This window comes from Schistocerca piceifrons, chromosome 5 (assembly GCF_021461385.2).
Source record: "Schistocerca piceifrons isolate TAMUIC-IGC-003096 chromosome 5, iqSchPice1.1, whole genome shotgun sequence".
NCBI lineage: Eukaryota > Metazoa > Arthropoda > Insecta > Orthoptera > Acrididae > Schistocerca > Schistocerca piceifrons.
In genome coordinates this window covers 260819656-260832055 of record NC_060142.1, presented here as the reverse complement: position 1 = coordinate 260832055, position 12400 = coordinate 260819656, and positions in this window count along the sequence as shown.

Here is a 12400-nt window from a genome sequence, read left to right as displayed (position 1 = left end):
CTCCTGAAAAAAAATCCTATCTATCCCTGTTAACTAAATATTTCTCATTGCACAATACTCATTTTTGCCCAAATCTTTTTCATATAACATCACAATGCATTTCTTCCCTATTCTTCATAGTTAGTTTCTTATATAGTCTACCCTCTCTTAAGCTAACTTAAATCTGCTGAGCTCAGATATATAGACTAAGGGACGAGGCAATGCAGCAACACACAACAAATTAACACGAACAGGAATGACAAAAAATGCAAATTGGCAAAGCAAGCAGCAGTATATCTAAATTAGCAGAGCAAATGCAACATTATCACTAATATGAGCCAATGTGCAGCAAAAAGAAAAATAAATCACTAGTAAAACTGGCTTAACAGAGTAATACAAAGTGAAATTTAATAGCACTATGCCTGGCAAGCAACAGCAGCAAATGCAATAACTTATAGCTAAGCATGACAAAACTCAAGCAGAAAAAATATTACAGTAAAAATGGCCATGTTTAATACCATGTCACATCTTAACACTAGAGTGATGCATCACGAGAACTTACTCTAGCAGACAAGTTACCAAATCGTCAAAAATTATTTATGCAATTCCTGTGAAGAGAAATGTCTATTTATGTTCCCTCGTTTTCTTGGAAGTAGATCATAAAATTATTGTTTACTGGGTCTGTAGGCATAAAATAACTATATTAGTACATCTATTAAATTTTATTTTAACCAATGTTGCAGTGCAGATAGAAACTAGATATTAAACAAAATGAGCAATCTCTCAACTAGAAAGACAATAGATGTAAAATGTTTCTCATTATTTAGGCATTTTAGTAAATATCATGAATTCAAGTTTGAGTGTGTCGTATTTGCGATGCTTTCTACAAAGAAATGTCAATAGCGAGGATAATGGCCTACTTTTTTCTCCACCTGTGCCTCTGAAAGGCACACGCTAATGGCTTTTTCTCCAGGCGGCTGCACCCACAACGCATTACATCAAGGTCACTTAGCTTTCTTACCGAAATATTAACGACAGCAGTTTCCACTACAGTGACAGTCTCATATAAATTATTTTCACAGGTCGAAAATTTGCATTACAAATGTGTAGAAACAAAATCCTATAAATATAACAGTGTCCAAAAAATTTTCGCCGGCATTGTGATACATTCATGCATTTACACACATTTCATAACTCTTAAAGTACGATTCTTGGTTTCCAACATCCTTTTTGACAAATCAGAGTACCTAACCACTACTCACTATTCCTTACCTTATTACACATATACATATTCGTCGACACTTCTTCAATAGTTCATCATAATAAATACATAGCACAATCAGATTCCTCATATAGCATCAGCTTATTGATCATAAACATACCTCAACAGCACAATACACATTGTCATCATAATAATAACATCATAAAAACTCAGCCAAATCTCAAAAACGTCGTAGCTTTCTGCAATAGTTTCAAAACCTAAAAAATTTCTTTGCTCATTTCAATAGTGTCATCTACCTCAGACGTACTTTAAAAATCATGATCCCATACCAAATACATCATTCAAAGCTCTCATAGTATCACAATGGTTCCAAAAAAATAAATATGAACAGTTCACAAAGTACAGACAAAATACAATTTCATAAGTGTGAAGTTATCCAACTGTGTAATTGCGGAAACATGTGTCACTGACATAGTTAAATGATCAGATAGCTGTGTAATTCTGTATTAGAGAAACATGGTATCGACGTGTAAAGTTGTATAAGTAAATATCATGTAGCTAGGGCTCCTTGTGCTTGCCACACACATGGTACACAAAGTAAGTGTGTACCCCCCTGAGGATTAACGTAATTATACCCCCAGGTGTTACAGATTACAGCAATCGAATGAAATGTGTCACGGAAAACCTTTGTATCATTGTAATTCAAAAATCTTTAAAAATAAATGTTTTAAGTACAAAATTGATCACTCAAATACGTGTCCTTTAGCGCTAAATGTGCGTCTTGCTGTAAGATAATTCTGTGGAAGTGTCGTAGTTATCGTCCTCTGAAATCAAAGTTCTGCAGAAGTCAATGTACTTACCTCATCATAAACAAAAGTGAAATGCTATGCGTATAGATATCGTGGTTATTAAGTACATTACCGTGATCAAGAAAGTACTACACTGTAACGTATTGTTGTGCTACAAAAAAAGCTGTCTCATTGTAGCTATACAACAAAAGTTACTACTAAAACATGTTTTACTTTCCAGAAGAATTCAGAAAAACTGTGCCGATATAAAGCAGATACAGCACAAAAGCAACAATGTGAATTGTGTCACACATTAGTAGCTTCGTGGTATAACCGTGTAGCTGTCAAAGAAACCAAATACTAAGTCATCTTTAATCTTACAGAAACTACTTCAAATAAGGAATGTCTTTTCAACTAAACAAAATGTTGCAATAAAATGTCATTAGCAGTATATGTTCTATGTACGTAAGCCTTATAGTAGTTACGTAATCGCGCAATAACACTGTGTCGTCTGTTCACTATAACAATTCATTCATAATTACTGTCTAAATAAGTTTCCCAGGTTCTTGACTGGATAATTAACTTTAAAACATAATTGCATGTTAACACTTTCTAAGTCTGACGAAGTGTACTAGTAACGTGAAGTGGAAGATTTTATAGCAAAGACTAAGTTAAAAAGCAGATTATCTTTCAATAAACGGTCTTACATGTGGTGCAAGCCTTTACTCTTCCTACTATGCAGAGCTCCAGCTTCAACGGAATTATCATGTGGTATATGGTACATCGGTAAAGAATGCTCAAATTTTCTCAAGGTTAGCGTCTATGTTATTTTTCTCTGAGCCAGCCGGCGCACGTGGATGCCTGCGCTGCGAGTCATTGTCTGCTATCTCTTCGTTGGCGTGCGTCGTTATTGGGATTAGGAAACCTAACTTCTACAAATTTACCTTGCCGAGAGGGCCCAGCCCTGTTTGAAAGCCCGCCAGTTCTGAAGAAATTCAGGTCTGTCGTTATGATTATATCGTCTGTCGTCATGTCGGTAGTTCCTGTAGTTTCTTTCTTGTCGGTTAAGTGGTAGAGAATTTCTCCCTGAGTTATCACTGCATGGTGGACCGTTGCATCTGAAGTTATTCTGTCCCCCGTGATAATAATAGTTCTGGTTGCCATGTTGTCTGTTACTATTATTGTCTCTGTCATATTCATTACTACAGAAATGCGATCTTTCTCTGTAACTATTACTACTCTGCCAACGGTTGTCATACGGGTGGTGTTTGTTGCGGTCACGATTTACGTTGTAAGAATAGCTTTGTCGTGTCCAGTTATTATTTCTTTCATCGCGTAATTGTGACGGATGTGACCTGTAATTGTTGTGTTCCTGTTTTCGCGTTCCGCGATTGTCAATGTCAATTTCCAGTTCTTGTAAGAGTCCCTGAAAAGCTTCAATGTCGTCTTTGCAATGTCCTGCCAAAATAATATGTCATAAATGTTCAGGCAATTTGATTAAGCAAATGCGGATGAGTTCTGAGAGGCTGTATGGGTTTGACAGGTACGGATCCTTGTGCAACATGTCTTCAAAATATTTCACAAGACTGGACAATTCAGATTGTTCGAAATGTTTCATCATTATGATGCTATGTTTTACTCAGTCTTGTGTAGCTTGAGACCAATATGCTGAGAGGAAGGCATGATAAAATTCTCCTTCACTGTGACAATCGTGAATGATCGATCGCATTCTTACAGCTGGTTCATTCTCTAAATAGCCACACATAAATTCTAATCTGTGCTCTAATGACCAGTTGGGAGGAAAACAATGAGAGAATTGATGAAGCCACGCTTGTGGATGAATGTCGTTGCCGGAATTCTTAAATGTTTTGAATTTACGTGTAGTAATAAACAGATTATAGTCAAAATCATCATGTCGGCGAGTCGCATGTCGGTTATTGTTACTGCGTTTCGGCGGTTCTATCTCAAAATTCGGTGTACCTTGCCAATTTCTTTCATAATTTCCGAAGTGCCCTGAGTTATTATTTTGTGGCTGTTCCGTATTTCTATGTCCCTCTCCCCGTATTGGAGCGCGAGTGTCCTCTGATCTTGTACTTCCCGGATTTCTCTTTTGTACTGTGTATTGATTTAATTTTGATTTTGTTTGAATTTTCTAATTTGTTCATACTCTTCTGTGTCAGTGAAGGCTACGGGTCTTGCGTCATTCAGATCATCATCTACATTTGTAGATAAGTTAGTGAACTGATCCAAAAGTACGGCTGCTTCCTCCGATAGTGAACAGATTCCCTCAGTGTGTTTTTCTGAACCAAGTTTCAGAGTGTCCATTTGTGTTGAAATCGTATCTACGGTGTCCTTTAAGTTTTCCTGAGTTTTTGCAAGTTGCGTAACCGAATGGTAGATGCAACTGAGTCAACTTTAGCTTGCAAGGTGTAGTGATTTTCATGAACAATAGTTTGCAGTTCTTTTATGGCTGCTTCGTGATTATGTAATGCATTTTCATGACGCGAAAAAAAAGGTTGAAAATGCTCACAAATTTGTGTATTTACGTCACTACAGACTTTTTGACATTTCGATTCGATTTTAAGTAACTCAGCAGTTAACCCTTCACGTGTTTGTTCAAGCGTTTGTTCCATTTAGTCTAACTTTTGAAGCTGTTGCTGTGTTTGTCTCTGATTTTGTTCCATCGTGTCTAGCTTTTGCTGTGTTTGTCTCTGATTTTGTTCCATTGTGTCTAACTTTTGAAGATTTTGTCCCATTTATTTCTGATTTTCTTCAAGCGTTGTGTCTAACTTTTGTAGCCGTTGTCCCATTTGTTGCATTAACTGTAACAACAATACATTGGTGTCTGAAACACGTTCCTCAGTGCTATTCGGCAGTGCATTTGAACCGTCAATATTCGCAGTTTGAAAAGCAGAAAATGTGTCTTGACTTATCTGAGAAAACGGTGAGGACGCAGAACCTGAATCTACGGTATTTGCAAGATTGTGTCCTGTCAATTCGGAATCCTGAGGCGAGCTGTTGCCGACCGATCGATCGATAATGCTTCCCTGTTCACTGTTTGTTTCACTGTCTACGCTGTTATTTGCCACCCGCTCCATTTCCCTATGCACAATTACCAGATTACTACTTTGAATGTCTGTTAATTCACTACACAGTGGTGCTGATAAGCTACGCTCGTCGTCACTGTTATTTCTCAGTTTACTTTGGAGCCTAGTGTTACGTTTTTCACACGCCATTATTGTCACAATATTTCACACGATAACACAGAACAGCACAATTTGAAGAGCAAAATAAGAAAATACATTAACATAGCACCGAAAATAATATCTAGTTAATTGCAAGCGCAGCTGCGAAATACTTGGTGCAAATCTACATGCATGCCACAACTGTTTTACTGTACAACAATGAAAAACTGCAACTACAAAGGAAATTCTCTCTATAATTACGCGCTAGCAATAAACAATAGCTACACTAATTACACAAACTACAAGAAGAAATCAGAAGATTCCAGTGAGGTATCCTCGGCTAAGGGTCGACATATGTAACGTCCCCTTAGAAAAATTAATGAATTACTATGCTGGTTAACCCTTTACGTTATTTGAACGTACTCAGACATATCGCTCTTTACTTATTCCGATCAACACTAAAATGACACATAATATTTTTAACGCAACGCAGTCTGACTTTCAAAAATCCCTACAAAAAAATGGCCCTGACTAACATTAACCTATACCTTTCACAAATCACTTACCTCACAAAAATCTTCGTTACTCGAACTACTGCAATACAGTGAGCGCCACTACTGCCAGCTAAATAAAAGATTTAAACTACTGAAGGCACTAACTACTGATAGACATAGTTAGCAAATGTAAGATTTTGATAGAGAACAAACAATGTATTTACCTTAATAGTGTTCAGAAGTCATAATATATATAGCAGTTCATGACATCCAGTCTTATAAATTTACTGTCTCTGACGGACACACGTCCAGATTATCCGCTCTTAAAACTCCGCCATTTCTCTCCCCACATCCACCACTGCTGGCGGCTCACCTCCAACTGCGCAACGCTACACGCTGCTAACAGCCAACTGCCCAACACTACAATGGCGAATATTCCAACAATGCCAACCAGCCAGGCAGACTGCACACAGCACAACCAGTGATTTTCATACAGAGCGCTAGGTGACGTTACCAACATAAAAACCTGAACAGCCTACTTACAACACGACGGCTGAAATGTGCCGGCGCCCGTCATGTTGGAACCACACGCGTTGTCTTGTAGAGAGAGGGACGTCTTCCAGCAATTCTGGCAATGCTCTGACGGGAAAATTGTAATAGTGCCTGCCATTTAATGTCCTAGGTAGCAGATACGGCCCAGTCAAACAGTTCGCAGCAACACCGACCCACACATTATCGAAGAACCGCACTTGATGAGCGCTAGTAACTGTGGCAGGTGGGTTATCTCCACTCCAAACACGCGAATGTTGATGACTCCATCATACCCGAACGTTGCTTCATCGGTAAACAACACAGAGGATGGAAATGTAGGATGCATTTCACACTGTTCCAGTACCACTGCGAAAACTGTGCTCTGGGTGGATAATCAACTGGTTCCAGGTTGTGGACACGCTGTAAGTGAAATGTACGTAACAATTGCTCTCGAAGGACTGTTCTTACATTCGTCTGATTCGTCCCCATGTTACGTGCAATTTTACGAATGCTGATTGTAGGCTCACGCTCCACATTTTGCAAGGCAGTTTCCTCAAATGCAGCGTTCTTACCGTGCGACGGCGTCTCTGTCCAGGTAATCTGCTAAATGACCCGGTCTCACGCAGACGTTGGTACACAGCAGCAAAGGTCGTATGATGCGGGATACGGCGATTAGGATATTGTTGTTGATAAACCGGCTATGCAGCTCGTCCCTTGTGGTGCGCTGCGTAGTACGCACCAACCATATCAGTGTACTCACTCCATGTGTATCGCTCCACTACTAAACAGAGACAATGCACTACTACACTGGTGGACAGCAGTTGCCTACAAATGAAAGAGCGTAATACGCCATCTAACAACTGAAGATCATAATACGACCTCTAACAACTGAACAGCGTAATACGGCCTCCACCGGTTTAAATAATCCTCATAGGAAAAAATGACATTAGGGAAAAATATTTGTTTTGGATTCCCCTACAACCTCCCAGAGTTTGTCGGTTTTTAAACTATTCACCCTGTATAGGTCTGAACTGCCCTGCCTTCCGTCTGATACTGGTCAAACCTAACAACACTATGCCAACTATATAACGTTGGCACACTTATAAAGATGCACACTAATGAAGAAATTGAAATTCCGTCTTGATTACTAAAACTGTCACTCAAGGAAATCATTTACATCGATGTTTGGAAATGAATTATCTGAAAACGTGCCTCGTCTCACACAGCAGCATATTTTTCTGATTAATTTGCGATATATCGCAGTTTACAGAGGAGGAACGTAGTTTCGTGGTTTTCTGGCCTAAGGAAAATTCCCAGTTTGTGCAAGGGTTTGAATAGTGAGGTCCCCGTTGCTTCATCTCGGTCGATTGAAGAACAAGTACAACCTCAGTTAGGTGAGACAGTTACCTACTTTTGGGCGCGTGACAGCTCAGCAGGCGTTAAAGTGCATTCTAGAGATGTGATCTGGCGCGAACACTGGCTCAGAGGAAATACTCGAAAGAAAGTCAACTAGTGTACTGAGTTTTACGGTCGCTTGTCGCCACAACACTGAGCAATAATTCGCAAACAGGGAATGTCCAATTTGTAATTTTATTCCAATCTCGTTGCATGATTTTGTTACTGTAATTCAATAATAAATTTCGACAAAGGATATAATAAACTAATAGTGGCATCACAGTTTGTGCTTAATGAACTTCACCTAACCGACCATAAAACAATATTAATAAAGAAACAATCCACCATCATCAGGCAGAGGAATGATTATCAGTGAAATGAGCAACGAAGGGGAGGCCTCAGAAAAGGTTGATTTGTGGGAGTTGAAGGGACCAGAGTACAAAGGCCATCGGTCCCCTCAGAGAAGGAATACGCCCCATGTTGTGGTGGGGGCAGAGACGTCTGCACTATATCTTATCGGACCGTATTTTTTAAGGGTACGAAATTATGGATCGCCTATGCTTTCAATAGAACGGAGGTACCAGGACGCTTAATTATTCAGCTGCTTGAATTCCTCAGTAAAGAATTTGTGGCTGTAGAACTAACACATTTCTCCCAACTAGAAACCAGTTTGTTGATACCGTGACTGTAGAATGTTTGATTTTGTTGACGGAGGCACAACCTCGTCTCTGCTTGCACCGCTTCATCACTGTCAAAGTAAAGTCCTCGAAGGTGTTCTTTAAGTTTTGGAAACAGACAAAAATAGGATGGAGCCAAATAGGGACTGTATAGGGGATGACCCTTAAGAGCGAACCCAAGGCGTCGTAGTGCTCCAGATGGGGTAGTGCTAGTGTGGTGTCTGGCGTTATCATGCTGAAAGAAAGGGTGCTCCTTGTGCGGAGGGCGTTCAGAGTGGCCGAGCGGTTCTAGGCGCTCCAGTTTGGAACCGTGCGACCGCTACGGTCGCAGGTTCGAATCCTGCCTCGGGCATGAATGTGTGTGCTGTCCTCAGGTTAGTTAATTTTAAGTAGTTCTAGGGGACTGATGACCTCAGAAGTTAAGTCCCATAGGGCTCAGAGCCATTTGAACCATGTGCAGAGGATCTCTTCGAATTCAAAACTCGATTCCAACACGCTGTTTCTCAAGCACCGATATACTCTCATGCTCATAAATTAAGGATAATGCTGATACATGGTGAAACAACGCTCTGGTGGGCGGTTTGCGGGTTTAAATCAACTCAGGGTATGACCATTTGGTGCATTTGACCTGCGGTCGTCGCACGGTGGCGCTGGCAGCAGTCCACATACGCAAAGGTGTGTTGGTGTATGTCAGAGTACGATGCAGCGAGTAAGTGTGCAGACGTTTTCAGACGTGCTGATGGTGACTGTGTGTTGAAAATGACTCAAAGAACACATATTGATGACGTTATGAGGGGTAGAATACTAGAGCGACTGGGGGCTGGTCAAACACAGCAGGTCGTAGCAAGGACCCTCCGTGTCCCACAAAGTGTGATCTCAAGATTGTGGCAACGATTCCAGCAGGCAGGAAACGAATCCAGGCGCTAAAGTACGGGACGTCCACAGTGTACAACACCACAAGAAGACCGATATCTCATAATCAGTGCCCGCAGACGGCCACGGAGTACTGAAGGTAGCCTTGCTCTGGACCTTACTGCAGCCACCGGGTTGTCTCCAGACACACAGTCTACAGACGACTGAACAGATATGGTTTGTTCGCCCGGAGACCTGCAAGGTGCATTCCACTGACCCTTGCTCACAGGAGAGCCCTTAAAGCCTGGTGTCAAGAACACAGTACATGGTGATTGGAACAGTGGTACTAGGTTATTTTCACGGACGAGTCCAGGTATAGTCAGAAAAGTGATTCTCGCCGGTTTTTCATCTGGCGTGAACCAGGAGCCAGATACCAACCCATTAACGTTCTTGAAAGGGACCTGTATGGAGGTCGTGGTTTGATGGTGTGGAGTGGGATTATGATTGGTGCACGTACACCCCTGCAAGTCTTTGACAGAGGAACTGCAACAGGTCAGGTTTATCGGAACGTCATTTTGCACCAGTATGTCCGCCTTTTCAGGGGTGCAGTGGGTCCCACCTTCCTCCTGATGGATGATAACGCACAGCCCCACCGAACTGCCATCGTCGAGGACTACCTTGAAACAGAAGATATCAGGCGAATGGAGTGGCCTGCCTGTTCTCCAGACCTAAATCCCATCGAGCACGTCTGGGATGCTCTCGGTCGACGTATCGCCGCACATCTTCGAACCCCTACGACACATCAGGAGCTCCGACAGGCACTGGTGCAAGAATATACCCCAACAGCTGCTCGACCACCTGATTCAGAGTATGCCAACCCGTTGTGCGGCCTATGTACGTGTGCATAGTGATCATATCCCATATTGGTGTCGGGGTACATGCGCAGCAAATAGTGATATTTTGTAGAACATGTGTTTCGGGACGGTTTTCTCAACTTATCACCAATACCGTGGATTTACAAATCTGTGTCGAGTGTGTTCCCTAGGTGCCTATGCTATTAGCGCCAGTTTGTGTAGTGCCACGTTGTGTGGCACCACATTCTGCAATTATCCTTAATGTATGAACATGAGTGTAGTTATGTTACAGACCGCCACGTTACGCGTTACCAATTCGGAGCCCTCTATCGACAGAGGCCTGAAAATACGTAGAAATGAAGAATAAAGATGTAGAATGTTGGTAACGTTTGTTTTATTTAAAAGCTTTAATAGCTTTTGCATAAAAAATTCGGAGGTATTACTTTTCAGCACGCCCTCTTACATCTCCAGCACTACTGAAATGGCCACAACGGAGCCTATGCCTTGACTCACTAAGGGGAATAATCAAGTCTCACGTGGCCCAACATCTGTACGAAACCAGTGAAGAATTGGACAAAAGTGATGAGGACGCCTTTCGAAGTATTATTCCTTGAATGATCCGTACAGTATTGAAGATGATATGGAAACGTATAGGTTTGTGTAAAGCTCGATGGCGCTCATAGATCGGCTGGACACTTGGTTTTATATGTAAGTACTGCAATATTCAATAGGTGTTTCGACCTAGCGGTGCTGAGACTTCTGGAACACACATATTGACGAATGTGTTGTTCGCGTTGCTGACCAAGAGACAGGACCACGCACAGTTGGCTGTGGGTAAAGCTGATACTGGAATTCGGCGAGCGAAACCGAAATGCCGGCCCTGCGCTTTACTGCTGACCAATCGTTTTACAGGGTATTGTACACGTTTAAAAGGGAACGAGAAGTCGTTAGGAACTAGCGAGATTCGTGGGACGGAAGATCGATCAGTCGCGCTGCAACCAGCAGTTACCGCCACCTCCATTCTGCTTCGTTTTAAAGCCCCAACTTCACGTTGAGCGCATAGCAACTTTTCAGTGGCCTCACACAGCGACGTAAGCGGTGCGCCGAATTAGTTCCTTTAAAGATTTTACTGAAGACTTCGCGGCGTAACCTTGGAACACAGTTTTGTTAATGTAGTTGTGATTTGCGTTTTGTCCATTAACATGCTTCGTTATATTTGTGTTACTGTGTGTTTTTGTGTTTCATCTGTGTCAGTAGCAAAGCTGCGCAGTATAAGGCTTTGTAACACGAGTGGTCACCAGTCTTAACTTTGGGAGGCGCAAACTTTTTGAACGGATTCAAAGAAATCCACTTCGTTATTAATTAACAGTCAACATTAATCTTCTTCTTCTGCACTCCTCGCATCAGGTCGTAATCTATTACCGTGGCCGTCTCATCCTTGGCCTTCAAAGACTTCTTCGGACTACCGGATTTTAATTTCTGAATTTAGAAGGAGTCTGCTGGAGTTCATTCTGTTGAGATCTTCACTCTTTTTTTTCCAACTTCATTTCCTGCAATATATATGTTTCGTTCCATTCTAACGATCATTTTCTTAATTTGTCTACTTTGGAACAGACTTTCACAACCTAAAGAATTCTAATTTCGGCTTGTTTGATTTTACTTTCTTGCCGTTTGTAAATGACCCCCCGATTCACTTCCGCAGAGCAGTATGGCGAAGGTCTGTACTTCAAAAATGTCATTTGTGTTATTTTCTTTGTCTTTTTTCTAAAATACGTGTTTATTGTTCTACATATGTTTCCAAATGTATCTTTCTCAAACTCGTATGTGATACCAAATCATAGGTAACTGAAGTGGCTAAACTGTTCTGCTTCTGGACTGCTCACCACTATTTTTGTACTTTTCTTAGTGGTGCAAAATTAGTTTTTCTAGTTTTAAACGTAATATTATTGCACAGCATTTCATCACATAGCAAGGAAAAAGATGGTATTTCCCTGATTTACTTTTTCGAGTGTTCAAATTTATGTGAATTGTTTGAAGTCCGGCTGATAACTTGTGGAAATACTTCCCACAAGATCACTTAAATATTGATCAGTTTTCTCAAATCCGTATTTTAACTGGAGAACGTGGTTAAATAAACTGATTGACACACACGTAAGTGGTCCCAAAAACTGATATCAGTCTCTCGGCACACATTATTGGTTGTGGATATTTCTCTTCTGGAACCTGCTTCTAAAGTTTAATGGTCGAACGACGACTTCGTTTCAGTCCTATTGTAGTTTCAGAAACTTCATGGTCCCAGCTGGTACATCTTTTGTAATTGATGGGGAAACGGGGCAACCATCTCCTGCAACAACGACAACAGCGAACGAATTTTCCAATAATCAAAATGACGTTTTCAATTTCTTTAAATCACTAAATTCGTC